The sequence below is a fragment of the Podarcis erhardii genome, assembly GCF_964252035.2.
Source record: "Podarcis erhardii genome assembly, chromosome: 12".
NCBI classification, from domain to species: domain Eukaryota; kingdom Metazoa; phylum Chordata; class Lepidosauria; order Squamata; family Lacertidae; genus Podarcis; species Podarcis erhardii.
In genome coordinates this window covers 4799428-4813388 of record NC_138513.1, presented here as the reverse complement: position 1 = coordinate 4813388, position 13961 = coordinate 4799428, and the positions used below count along the sequence as shown (strand labels likewise).

The window sequence follows — 13961 nt, the reverse complement described above, 5'->3', positions numbered from 1 at the left end:
CGAGACGTGGTTTCCGGCTTGAGAGCAGGAACCTCCTGGAGCCAATCGGAAGCCATGCTTTGGTTTTCGAACGCTTCCGGGAGTCGAACGGACTCATGGAATGGATTAAGTTCAAGAACCAAGGTACCACTGTAATGAGTTCAAGAGGAACTTATTTGAGGGGGAGAAGGAAATGCTACAAATAAAATCCTGAAATTGAGCTTCATGGTTTGCAGACACTGAAGATTTGGTGAGCTTTAGCACAAGTGGTGCTGTGGTCTAAACCACAGAGCTTAGGACTTGCCGATCAGAAGGTCGGCGGTTCGAATCCCCATGACGGGGGTGAGGTCCCGTTGCTCGGTCCCTGCTCCTGCCAACCTAGCAGTTCGAAAGCACATCAAAGTGCAAGTAGATAAATAGCTACCGCATCAGCGGGAAAGTAAATGGTGTTTCCGTGCGCTGCTCTGGTTCGCCAGAAGCGGCTTAGTCATGCTGGCCACATGACCCGGAAGCTGTACGCCGGCTCCTTCAGCCTATAGAGTGAGATGAGCGCTGCAACCCCAGAGTCATCCGCGACTGGACCTAATGGTCAGCGGTCCCTTTACCTAGTGTTTGCAAGGCAGCCTCTTTTGTTGCAGAGGAGTCTCAGGAGTGTCCTAGAGCAGACACACCATCAGGGCAGTTTTGGGGGAGCCGAAATCTAGCAGAAATAGCAGGTGGTCCCTGCCCTCCAGTGCAGCTGGACTGGCGCACCAGATTTTGAAATCAGTGGGATAATGCACAATGATCACCTAAGTAGGATTAGGGGGAAATAAGATTAGTAGAAGTGCTATTTTTCTCGAAAAATAAGTGCCAGAACTCACCATGAACACCTCTCTTGTTCTCTTAGAATGGCAATGGAGCCCACCTGAGAGGGGCCGGAAGTGACTCCCAGTGATTTCTGACTGAATACTTTAGACGCCGTCTAAAGTCTAAGGTTGTATATGCATTATTCTTTATGCCATCTCCAAGACCTTACTTGGAAAATCAATACAACCCAAGTGGTTAAGAAAGCCCAACAGAGACGCCATTTCCTCAGGGTCTTGCGAAAGAACGATGTCAATCAACATTTAATGATCTCCTTCTACCGGTCAACAATAGAGAGTGTCTTTTCACACTGCCTCACGGTGTGGTACACTGGTTTGACATCAACTGATAGGAAGTGCCTACAGAGCGTGGTGAATACAGCACAAGATATTATGGGCTGTCCCGTGAATCCGCTGGATGAAACAGTGGAAGAACGTTGCCTCAGGAGAGTGAGGAAAATTCTCAGGGATGATTCACACCCTGGCCGGCACTTTCTTGATCTCCTGCCCTCAGGCAGAAGATATAGAAGCAGGATTAGTCTCACCAACAGGGTAAAGAATGGCTTCTATCCGTGGGCTGTTAGGCTGCTGAATGAAAAGATAACAACAGGGCAACTGACTTTGGGGTTTGGTGGGTGGGTGTCAGTAAACGAGGGGGATTAAGACTAAGAGAGCTGAGTGGGGGGGTGCTCGTGTAATCTCACTGTATACAAGTTGTACAAGTGTCAATAAAGTATTTCAATTTCAATTTTACATTCCTACCGCTGCTGCTTAAGAATGGAAGAAGAGCCCACAGGATCAGGCCAATGACCCATCTAATCCAGGCAACCCACAAGCAGGTCCTGAGCACAAGAACCTTCTCCCCTCTTGCAGTTTCAAGCAACTGGTGTTTGGAAAGCATTACTTGGTGTGTAGCCAAATCGGTGGCCATCACTAATTTCAATCTGTGTTGATGAAGGAGAATACAGGTGAAACTCGGAAAATTAGAATACCATGGAAAAGTTCATTTATTTCAGTAATTCAACTTAGATGGTAAAACTATATATGAGATAGACTCATGACATGCAAAGCGAGATATGTCAAGCCTTTATTTGTTATAATTGTGATGATTATGGCGTACAGTTGTTGAAAAACCCAAATTAACAATCTCAGAAAATTAGAATATTGTGAAAAGGTGCAGTAGCTGTTCAATCCATAACACCTGCAATGGGTTCCTAAGCCTTTAAATGGTCTCTCAGTCTGGTTCAGTAGGAAGCACAATTACGGGGAAGGCTGCTGACCTGACAGTTGTGCAGAAAGCCATCATTGAGACCCTCCATAAGGAGGGAAAGCCTCAAAAGGTAAATGCAGAAGAAGTTGGATGTTTCCAAAGTGCTGTAATAATAATAATAATATCTTTATTGTCATTGCCCCCTCTCAGGGACAACGAAATTTACTTGGCTGCTCCATCCACCCAGGTAGGGCACTCCACACAAAATCAGAACAACTATAAAAACACTAATTAAAACAATACAGTATAATACAGCAAGGAAGATTAGATGACTTTCAAAGTCCAGGTTTCCCATTCAGGGCCGAGATCGCTCTGGAGAAGAAGCTGTTCTTGAGACGGCTCATTCTTGTCTTCACCGTCCTGTATCTCCGTCCCGAAGGCAGGAGCTCGAAGAGACAGTGACCAGGATGTCATGGATCTTTTACTATGTCCAGTGCCTTCCTATGGCACCTTGTGGCATAAATCTGCTCTAAGGTGGAGAGTGGGCAGCCAACAATGCTCTCTGCTGCCTTCACAACTCTGCACAACCCCATCCTGTCCTGGGTAGTACAGCTTCTGTACCACACACATAAGCCATAAGTGAGCACACTCTCAATGGCACAGTGATACAAGGCAAGCAGTAACGAAGCACATTAATGGAAAGTTATGTGGGAGGGGAAAGCGTGGAAGAAAAAGGTGCACAAGCAGCAGGGATGACCGCAGCCTGAGAGGATTGTCAGGAAAAGACCATTCAAACGTGTTGGGGACTTTCACGAGGAGTGGACTGAGGCTGGAGTTAGTGCACCAAGAGCCACCACTACAGGCCCATCTAATCCAGCATAATATCCTCATAGCGGCTGGCCGGAAGCTTGTGGGAGGTCCACAAGCAGAACCAGAGCTGAGAAACCTTCTACCCACCTGCAGTTCCCCGTAATGGGTATTGAGAGGCGTGCTGAGACCACAGCCATGAGGATGTAGCCTGATGAAATGATCATCACCAAACATCGTATTATTCACCAGCAAATCCCCAATGCAACAGCATTAAGTCTACACCCCATCCAGCCAGCCAGCCCCAGGCTTTGCCTGCTGAGAAACGATCACATGACGTCAACTTGTGGGTATGCTTTTGGGCCCAGAGATATTTTTGCTGATGGGCTGTTCCAGCTGCTGCATCATTACTCATTCTCCCCACAGGCTTGCCCTTCTTCACCAGGGGCCATTGTCTTGTGTTTGTGACATCACAGCTGGTTGCTGTGGGAACCCCTGATGATGTCACAGAGGGAGAATTAGCACCTATTAATGTGAACGAGCCCAGGGAAGGCATGAATAATGGGAGAGAGACCCAGCTTGGACACAAATTGCTAGGGAACGTTGTTGGACAGGAAAGCGGCTTGAAAGGTAAATGGGGATTTTTATATTGAAATATTATGTTTTCATTACGCTTGGACGGCGAACAAAAGCTCATATTTGAGTAATAAAATTATAAATGCCAGAGTGAGAACAGCTGTAGGATCGTGAAGGGTTTTTTTTTTTTTTTCCATGCAGGGCAAGCCAGAAGTTATGATTATCATTTCTTTTAATGTGTATGACAGAGAGAGAAAGAGAGAGAGAGACTTTCAACAGAGCAGGAAGCCTCTGTTGCTCAGCACTGGGATGGCTTCTCAAAAGGCCAGGCTGAGAGATTAAGAACTGCCACAATTGATCAGGGCTATCACCCTGGAAGCTCAACAGGTTGCTAGGGAAAGGTCCGTAGCTCAGGGGCAGAACATCTGCCTTGAATGAAGAAGGTTCCAGGTTCAATCCCCGGAATCTCCAGGTAAGGTTGGGAATGTCTCCCTTCTGAAATTTGGGGGAAGTCGCTGACAGCCAGTGTCTTGGCTCCCACCCAAACCACAAGAATAAGGAAGAGATCTTTATCGAGGCAGAGATTTACAGGCTCAGCAACAGGTGAGGAGTTGCAGCAGCCACTACGCTCAGGGTAGGTGGCAGGAAAGATGAGGCTAGAAACGGCTGTCTCCATTTAAGGCAGCGGTTCTCAACCTGTGGGCCCCCAGATGTTGTTGGACTACAGCTCCCATCATCCCCGAGCTCTGGCCTTGCTAGCTAGGGGTGATGGGAGTTGTAGTTCGACAACATCTGGGGACCCACAGGTTGAGAAAGGCTGATTTAAGGAGTCTGAGATCAGGGCAAAGACTGATTCAGAACGGCACGGAAGCGACAGAGACGTCCCAACAAGTTGGCATACCTCCCTTCCAAGCTTGTAAAGATGTGGCAAGGCCAGCTCATTCCAGAGACTCTTGCGCCTTGTGAGATTTTAGAGCATGCAGGTGCTTGCTGTGTGCAACAGCTATGCCTCTTGCCTTTGTACAGTAGCCACGCAACTGTCAGAATCATAGAATAGTAGAGCTGGAAAGTTCATCTAGTTCCACCCCCTGCAATGTAAGAATCACAGCTCAACAATCCCTGGCAGATGAACACCCAGCTTCTGCTTCAAAACCTCCATCATCATCATCATCATCATTTTTCATTTGTACACCGTCTTTCTATCTTACAATACTCAAGGTGGTTTACAAGCTGAAGAAACAAAAAATGTACATCTTATAACAATCTACAGTCATACCTCGTGTTACATTTCAGGTTGCATTTTTTTCTGATTGCGGACCGCTGAAAACCAGAAGTACTGGAACGGGTTACTTCCGGGTTTCGGCGGTCGTGCATGTGCAGAAGCGCTAAATCATGCTTTGCGCGTGCGCAGAAGCACCGAATTGCAACCTGCACGCGTGTAGACGCACCACTGCGGATTGCGGATGCTGTGGATTGCGAACGTGCATCCCGCAGAGATCACGTTTGCAACCCGAGCGTCCACTGTACTGTAAATAATTTCTAAACTATAATCAACAAAACAACGGCAAGCCACAGTACATAAAATAATACAATACAAACTGAGAAGCAGAGACTAGAGGATGGAGCAAGGCAAGTGGAAGAAGGCCTTGCCTGACGATGTCTCTCCCCTCACAGTTCTTCACAAGACTTATGAGGACTTCTAGGGCCGGAGGGTGGGGCAAGGCAGGTAGAAGGAGGCCTTGCCTGATGAAGTCTCTCTCCTCCCCTCCATGACCTTCTAAGAAAGTCCATTCCACTCTTGACCAACTTAGCATTAGAAAGTTCTTCCTGATGTTTAATGGGAATCTCCTTTCTTACAGTTAGAATCCATTGGTTTAGGTCCTACTATCTGGAGCGAGTGGAAGACACACATTTGCAATCTTAGTGAGACCAGGATCTTCACAACTAGATGCTCTTAAGCAAAAATGGGTTGATAAGACGAAACCAGCTGCTGGATCAAACCAAAGCCAGTGGTGTCAAGCATCTGGTTCTCATAATTGGCCAACCAGATGCCCCAATGGGAAACGCACATGCAGGACATGAGCACAACAGCTTAGAGTCCTTGTATTTATGGGACCACCTCTCCTGGTCTGCCCCACAGAGGACCTTAAGGTCCATGAATAACCATAGTTTAGAGGTCCTGGGCCCTAAAAAAGTCAGACTATCCTCCACCAGGGCCAGGGCGTTTTCAGTGATGGCTCTGACCTGGTGGAATGCTCTGTCCCATGAGACTAGGACCCTTCAGGATTTAACCTCCTTCCATTGGGCCTGTAAGACAGAGCTATTCCCCCTGGCCTTTAATTTGAATTCAGCTTGATCTTTTATTTCCCTTCTCTTCCCTCCCCCTCCCCTTTTACGAAGATCACCCGCTCTGAAACCCCACAGCTAATTCTCCCCTGGTCTCCTCGCTGGCCCAAGTAGGACCAATTCAGCCAGCTAGCCCTGGGGATTATCTAATTGATTTTTTATTTTTGAGTTTTATTGTCATTCATGTTTTTATACTGTATTTTATGCTGCTTTTATAATTAAGTCTTTTAAATTTGTTGTTAGCCGCCCTGAGCCTGGTTTTTGAACTGGGAAGGGCGGGGTATAAATTAAAAAAATTATTTATTTGTTTGTTTATTTATTTATTTATTTATTTATTTACAGTGCTCTCCCCCACTGGTATTCAGAAGCATAGTGTCTCCAACAGTGGAGGTAAAGGTAAAGGTAAAGGGATCCCTGACCATTAGGTCCAGTCGCGGACGACTAAGGGGTTGCGGCACTCATCTCGCTTTATTGGCCGAGGGAGCTGGCGTACAACTTCCGGGTCATGTGGCCTGCATGACTAAGCTGCTTCTGGAGAACCAGAGCAGCGCACGGAAACGCCGTTTACCTTCCCTCTGGAGCGGTACCTATTTATCTACTTGCACTTTGACGTGTTTTTGAACTGCTAGGTAGGCAGGAGCAGGGACTGAGGAACGGGAGCTCACCCCTTCGCAGGGATTCGAACCGCCAACCTTCTGATCGGCAAGCCCTAGGCTCTGTGGTTTAACCCACAGCACCACCCACGTCCCAACAGTGGAGGTAGAACACAGCTATTGTAGGGCTATTGACTGCTATGGGCCATCACAACTACTCAATGAAACTTCAAGTGAAATCTCAGCTCCATGAGAATTCGCTTATTGAATCAGACCGAAATTTCACCTGGTTCAGAATCAAGCTTCTCTTTCAGGAAACCCATGAGCCACCATGAAGAATTTCTTTCTCTGTTTTTGGCACTACTTCCATGGAATACATTCAAGGCTGAGTTCCTGAGAGTCCTTGGCCTCTCTGACATTTTTTCCACCTTCGAAGGCACGGGAATGCCATTGTGATGCTGTCGCACCAAGTCCACATGGAGAGGTGAGCTCACTGAGGTGACTCAACGGCTACGAATTTTGCAACGGGAACCTTGCAAGGAAAGGGCTCTCAGAGGTCAGGAGCCAGCAGCAGTTTAAGGTGGGTTGGAAGCCACCCCGATTCTTGGCTCATGCGCAAAGCCGGCGGTCATCTGAGGTGGTGTAAAGTGGCCTGCAGGGCATAGGCAGAGGTGGTGAGAAGAACAAGAGTCTTGAGGGCAGGAGCAACAAATTCATAAGGAGGTCTAAACAATGGGGTGGCTATTCGCTGAGCCTGCCAGCAACATGCTTTACATTCAGTGCCGGATTTACGTATATGCTCGTGGGTGGTGCTGTGGGTTAAACCACAGAGCCTAGGACTTGCCAATCAGAAGGTCGGTGGTTTGAATCCCCACAACAGGGTGAGCTCCCATTGTTCGGTCCCTGCTCCTGCCAACCTAGCAGTTCGAAAGCACGTCAAAGTTCAAGTAGATAAATAGGTACCTCTCTGGCAGGAAGGTAAACGGCATTTCCATGTGCTGCTCTGGTTCGCCAGAAACGGCTTAGTCATGCTGTCCACATGACCCGGAAGCTGTACGCCGGATCCCTCGGCCAATAAAGTGAGATGAGTGCCGCAACCCCTTAGTCATCTGCGACTGAACCTAATGGTCAGGGGTCCATTTACCTTTACCTTTACCTTTACCTTTACCTTTAAACAAGCTATAGCTTAGGGCCCCACTCTCTTGGGGGTCCCAAAAAAATTTAAAGGAAAAAAAACCTGGATGTACATTTCCAAAATATAATATAAAAAACAAAACAAAAAACCCTACATACAGCAACAGTGTTTTGTGTTGTGTAGGCTCCTATGATGTAAGGCCTGCTAGCCTACTCCCTTAAATATCACTGGTTTGCTCCTTTCTATATATAGGGTGCCTACATTATGCATGTGCAAATGGTTTTAGATACCTGTTAGGTCTATAAATTACCATACAGCATATATTAAACACACAAAAACAGTGACAATTTGTTGTTGACAAAGGACAGCTGGATATATAAAGGGCCCCAGTACCTTCAGTTGCTTAGGGCAGGCGTAGTGAAACTCGGCCCTCTAGATGTTTTGGGATTACAATTCCCACCATCCCTGACCACTGGTCCTATTAGCTAGGGATGATGGGAGTTGTAGTCCCAAAACATCTGGAGGGCCGAGTTTGCCTATGCCTGGCTTAGGGCCACATCAAACCTAAATCCGGCCTTGTTTGCATCCTGCCCACAGAACCAAAAAAATTTAAACGAGAAGGGAGAGTGAGAGAGCACCACATTGAATTTGCTTTGGAGCTGAGGTTTTAGACCTCAGAAGGTGGTGGACCATTGGAGGTTTTTAAGCAGAGGTTGGGTCTCCACCTGCAGGGATTTCCTCAGCTGGGATTCCTGCATTGCAGGGGTTTGGACTAGACCAGGCACCCCCAAACTCAGCCCTCTAGCTGTTTTGGGACTACAACTCCCATCATCCCTATCTAACAGGACCAGTGGTCAGGGATGATAGGAATTGTAGTCCCCAAACAGCTGGAGGGCCATGTTTGGGGGTGCCTGGACTAGACGTCACTCAGGGTCCCTTCTAACTCTTCATTTCTGTGATACAAGGCTGCATTTACGGTAATTTTTTTAAAAATCGATTCAGTGGTTTTGAATTGATTCTGGAGATAAAATGCTTGGTTGGTTGGTTGGTAGGTAGGAATGGGCATGAAGTTCATCCAGACAACAACCAGACAGGGTGGCTCCTCTCAGTGGCCTATGCAAGTTCTTCTGCTTCCCTCCAGTCTGGTTCCTAGAAAGTTTTTCTGGCTCTTGGACACTGGGACTCTTGAGTCAACTAGACTCAGGAATGAACTTCAAGGGCTTGTTAAACTCAACCACAGACCAAGGTGAGCTTGATCCAGCCCCTGCCCTTTCCTCCAGCTTGGATTTTGTTCAGAGCTACCAGGTACATAATTCCCTAGGCAGAAGTCTGAAAGGTGTTCCAGGGCAAATTCTGAGAGAGGAGAGCCTAGCTTCTTTTGGGGGTGGAAAGAAAAAGGAGATGGGGTAGCAACATTTCTAGACCCTTTAGAGCATGAGTAGGCAAACTAAGGCCCGGGGGCTGGATCCAGCCCAATCACCTTCTAAATCTGGCCCACGGACGACCCGGGAATCAGCGTGTTTTTACATGAGTAGAATGTGTGCTGTTATTTAAAAGGCATCTCTGGGTTATTTGTGGGGCACAGGAATTCATTCATTTTTATTTTTTTTCAAAAGATAGTCTGGCCCCCCACAAGGTCTGAGGGACAGTGGACCGGCCCCCTGCTGAAAAAGTTTGCTGACCCCTGCTTTAGAGAGACTCAGGAAAAAATGAGCTGAGAACTTCTAATCTGGAGGTGTGGAGATCTCATAAATGGCCATCTGTTCACCCAGTAGCCAACCAAATGCCCTTTATGGGAAACCCACCAGAAGGACCTGTGTGTGAAAACATTCTCCTCTCCCAATATTCCCAGCGACTGGCATTCAGAGACATACCGCCTCCCTCTCTGGAAGCATAGGAGTCTACTTCTAGGGGCTGAGGGTTCTTCAAATGAAATATTTGAGGGACTGGGAGCCTCCAAAGTTGAAGGACGTTGACATTCAAATGGTTTGTGTGCACCACATCTTGTGATTGATTATGTGGGGTGGGGATTATTTGCCCACCCCCCAAAAATAATTCAGGTTGGTACCTCTGACGGGAAATAGAATATAGCTACCATGCTGGTGACGCTGTGGTTTAAACCACAGAGCCTAGGACTTGCCGATCAGAAGGTCGGCGGTTCGAATCCCTGCGACAGGGTGAGCTCCCATTGCTCGGTCCCTGCTCCTGCCAACCTAGCAGTTCAAAAGCACATCAAAGTGCAAGTAGATAAATAGGTACCACTCCGGCAGGAAGGTAAATGGCGTTTCCGTGTGCTGCTCTGGTTCGCCAGAAGCGGCTTAGTCATGTTGGCCACATGGCCACATGAGCTGTACACTGGCTCCCTTGGCCAATAAAGCGAGATGAGCGCCGCAATCCCAGAGTTGGCCACGACTGGACCTAATGGTAAGGGGTCCCTTTACCTTTACCTTACCATGCTTAGTAGAAGATAGCCTTCCCCACCATGAATATGTATAATACTGTTCTAAAGGCATCCACTCCTGGTCTCAATTTATTTGTTCATTGCATTTGTATCTCACCTTTTCCTCCAATGAGCTCAAGGTGAAGTACATGGCTCTCCCCCTCGTAATTCATTTGTTCTTTCATTCATAATTTTATTTATTTATACTTATACATCACACAAACAAGCATTGAACCAAACGAACCAAAAAAATACGAACAGAAGAAAACGCAAAAACAAAATTACAAGGATGTAAACATAATAACCTGATCTGCAACCAAAAATACAAAACATATACTCCCCAAAAAGGGGGGGAAAGAACAAAAATACAACACCAAAATAGAAGGGGGGGGAGGAAAAAGGAAACTGACTTCCAACTAACTCCATGTGAATCTTTAATCCTCATATCACTGGTTGTCTGTAATTTTGGAGAATTATTCATACTTGGCTTAGCTTAGAATAAAAATCTCACAGGTAAATAAAATAATTCTCCCCCTCCTAATTTAATTCCTGCAATCACTAATTTAATCCCTTAGGCTGAGAGGCAGTTACCGTCCCAAAATCACTCAGTGAGATGATGATGATTTGAATTTATATACCGCCCTATACCCGGAGGCCTCAGGGAGGTTCACATAAAAAGATCACAATATACAAAATAAAAATTATTATTCTTATTCTTTCTTCATCATTTCAGCTTCATGGCTGAGTGGGGGTTTGAACCCTGGTTTCGCAGGTCAGCATTTCCATGCGCTGCTCTGATTCTCCAGAAGCGGCTTAGTCATGCTGGCCACATGACCAGGAAGCTGTACGCCGGCTCCCTCGGCCAAGGAAGCGAGATGAGTGCCGCAACCCCAGAATCGGCCATGATTCGGTCAGGGGTCCAGCCTGCTAACCGCTACACCACACAGGCTCTCCAAGTGGATCAGAGGGAACAATGTTAATAAACCCATGCCAAACTTATGTCGCTTGCCATAGCCTGAGAAGTCTTGGGCAGCCATGCTGATGAACACACAGAGGATGAAGCTAGCAAGCCCTGGGGTGTGTATGAAGCTAGGAGCTCAGCTCAAACCTTCTGATGCCCTCATAGTCTGGGCGAAAAGCAGGCGTAGCTTCCAAGACTAATAGTTACAAGTTGCTCACATACCGTATGTTGGGCCGGCTCACTCCATTGGCTGCCGACCACACTGTACATTTTATACAGCTGTGCTCCCGAGGGTTACCAAAGGCTAACAGGTGGTGATGGATGGCGTCTGCCAGATTGCGCGTAACCCCTCCGAGGTGAACTCAGCATCCTTTCGGGAGGGGATCTCTGCCACCCTGAGAGTTTAATATCGACGCAAACGGCACTCGAGGGAAACACATGTTTATGTGCTCTGTCCAAACACCGTATGAATCTGGGACGCCACCAAGAAGCCCCGGGAGCTGTTCTCCCTGGGTGAATTTCACGCCAAGGAAGCCTTGCATGAAGGCTTTGAGTGGGATTTCAATTGCGCATAAAGGTTTCTGCACAACGAAGCTACAGATTCAGCTCTCGACCTCAGCTACTGCCATGCTCTCTTTGGAAAATAGCAAGACTTGCCTCAAAGGGTGACCTGATGTGCATCCCAGAGGTTTTAAGCTTGTCTGACAAGGCGCCACCCCAGTGATTCGACCACCATATTAGTACCTACAAAGAGCATGGGCCTTTTAGTTGTAGGTTAAGAGCTCATGAATGCCTGTCCTTGAGCTACTCCAGGGCCAGATTTAGGTTTGATGAGGCCCTAAGCTACTGAAGGAAATGGGGCCCTTTATATGTCCAGCTGTCCTTTGTCAACAACAAATTGTGTTGAATATATGCTATACGGTAATTTATGGACCTCATAGGTATCTCAAGCCATTTGCACATAATTGCAAAATAATTGTTGAACTGAAATAAAATTAAGAAGTATATTAATAATTATTGATATACTTTTATTAAGCTCTAACTTAAAATGATTTTTTTATTCATAACGAACTTAATACAAACACATTGGCATTTGGCAATAGCAAAAGTTCCTTTAGAAATATAAGTTACAAAGACTCATAATCTAGTCTCTAGGAACTTGCTATAATATGAAATAATAATAGATGTAAATATATGATGCAAACTACTAATAACTACAAACAGCAGAATGTAGGCACCCTATATATAGAAATGAGCAAAGCAGTGATATTTGAGGGAGCAGGCTAGCAGGTGGGGCCCCTGACTTACATCACAGGAGCCTACACAACACAAAACACTGTTTCTGTATGCAGGTTTTATTTTATTTGTTTTGTATCTTATATTTTGGAAATGTACATCCGGGGGGGGGGTGTTTCCCTTAATTTCTTTTAGAGGGGCCAAGATAGTGGGGCCCTAAGCTATAGCTTGCTTAGCTTATACGTAAATCTGGCACTGAGCTATTCAGTTGCTCGCTCTGCCCCTAATATCATCTCATATCTTAATGATGTCGTTCCACAAATAAGTGAGAAATTATTTCAGAATTTCATTTCTGTGCATTCTCTTACACACAAGCTAACATAAAACAATGGCGCAACACAGTATTTCCAAACTTTTTTCTCACTGTCCTCAAACTTTGTTTTAAACCATCGCTCCCGCCCCTCAGTGCCACCCCCTGCTTCCTCTATTCAAACCTCTGCTTTACTCAAATTTCCATTGTTTAAAACCACCATTTCCCTCTGTGTCTCTCCATCCCTGCTTTACTCAAACATCTGCTGTTTAAAACATCTACTTTTTTCCTCTCAGTGTTTCTCCCTTCTCAGTCTACTCAAACACCTCCCATTCCTCAGCTGCTTCATGTGAGAGAGACAAAGGATGCAGAGCTCTCAGATATTCCCTTGTATGAAGGTACTTCGCTCAAACTTCTGCGTTGTTTAAAACTGCCATTTTCCTCTCAGTTCAATCACTGCTTTGGTCAAACTTCTGCCATGGTTTTTAATTCTTTTCTTCAGTTGACAGATTTGTGGCCGCACCGAAACCACGTTCCACTAAAGATGATGAAGGAAATGCAATTAAAAACCCCACAATCCAGAATAAAGTGCAGGTATCCGCTTTTGCCGCCAGAACTGTTGGTAGCCATCTTTGAATTGAAATTTCGATTCTTCGTTTGTTGCTAATTCTATCAAAATGGGTTCACGCAATTACAGGAAAAACTCTCCACTCCAGCACAACCACCGGATCCAGGGGAGACATTGCCTTTTTAAAAAAGTGCTTTATTAAGGTTAAAAAAAAGTAACAAACATAAGAATTAATAAAGAAAAATAAATGAAACTGTTATATCATATCTCTCTACATTCTTCTTAAATTTCTAACAACTTCCAGTCACCTCATTGTGTATTTACCATTTCCCGTATTTTTCGCTCTATAACACGCACCTGACCATAACACGCACGTAGTTTTTAGAGGAGGAAAACAAGGAAAAAAATATTCTGAATCAAATGTTGTACTAAACTATTTAATAAACAACCGGTATATCAGAATCATATCACAACCATGTTAAGTGAACAGCAGTCAACAGTGGCATTAAGAACCATCATCACTGTCATTAACAAATGAAGAGAGAATTTTAGGTTCGAGTACTCTTCTAGTCTTCTGTGAATATTTGAGGGAGTCATCCTCCCCCCATGCCGATGGGCATTGCCATTCATATAAGGTACCAGTGTGCATGCACTTTGTCTTGAGATCATTGCAGTCTGTGAGATGGGGCTTACCTGTACCTGCCCCCCCCCCGATATTTTATTGAAGTTGGAAGAGGGAGGGAGAGCTCACATTTGTCCTAGGCAAAGCAGCCAACTCCTATGGGCCAAGGTGCCTTCACCCCCCATTAAATATTTGAGGGAGTCATCCCCCACCCCCCATTGTGGTATGTGAGGTGGGGCTTACCTGGCTGCCCCCCAATATTGTTTGAAGTTGGAAGAGGAAGGGAGGGAGGGAAGGAAGAGAGAGGGGGAACTCACATTTGTGCAGCTGCCT

General features: G+C 45.9%; 1 long non-coding RNA gene across 1 annotated transcript; it reads left to right on the top strand.

Moving 5' to 3' along the window:
* Window positions 1–2753: 2753 nt before the first annotated feature.
* LOC309326081 lies at window positions 2754–13270 on the top strand. Its single transcript, XR_014150119.1, has 2 exons — window positions 2754–3471; window positions 12941–13270. It is a non-coding gene; the product is annotated as an uncharacterized lncRNA (long non-coding RNA).
* Window positions 13271–13961: the final 691 nt, after the last annotated feature.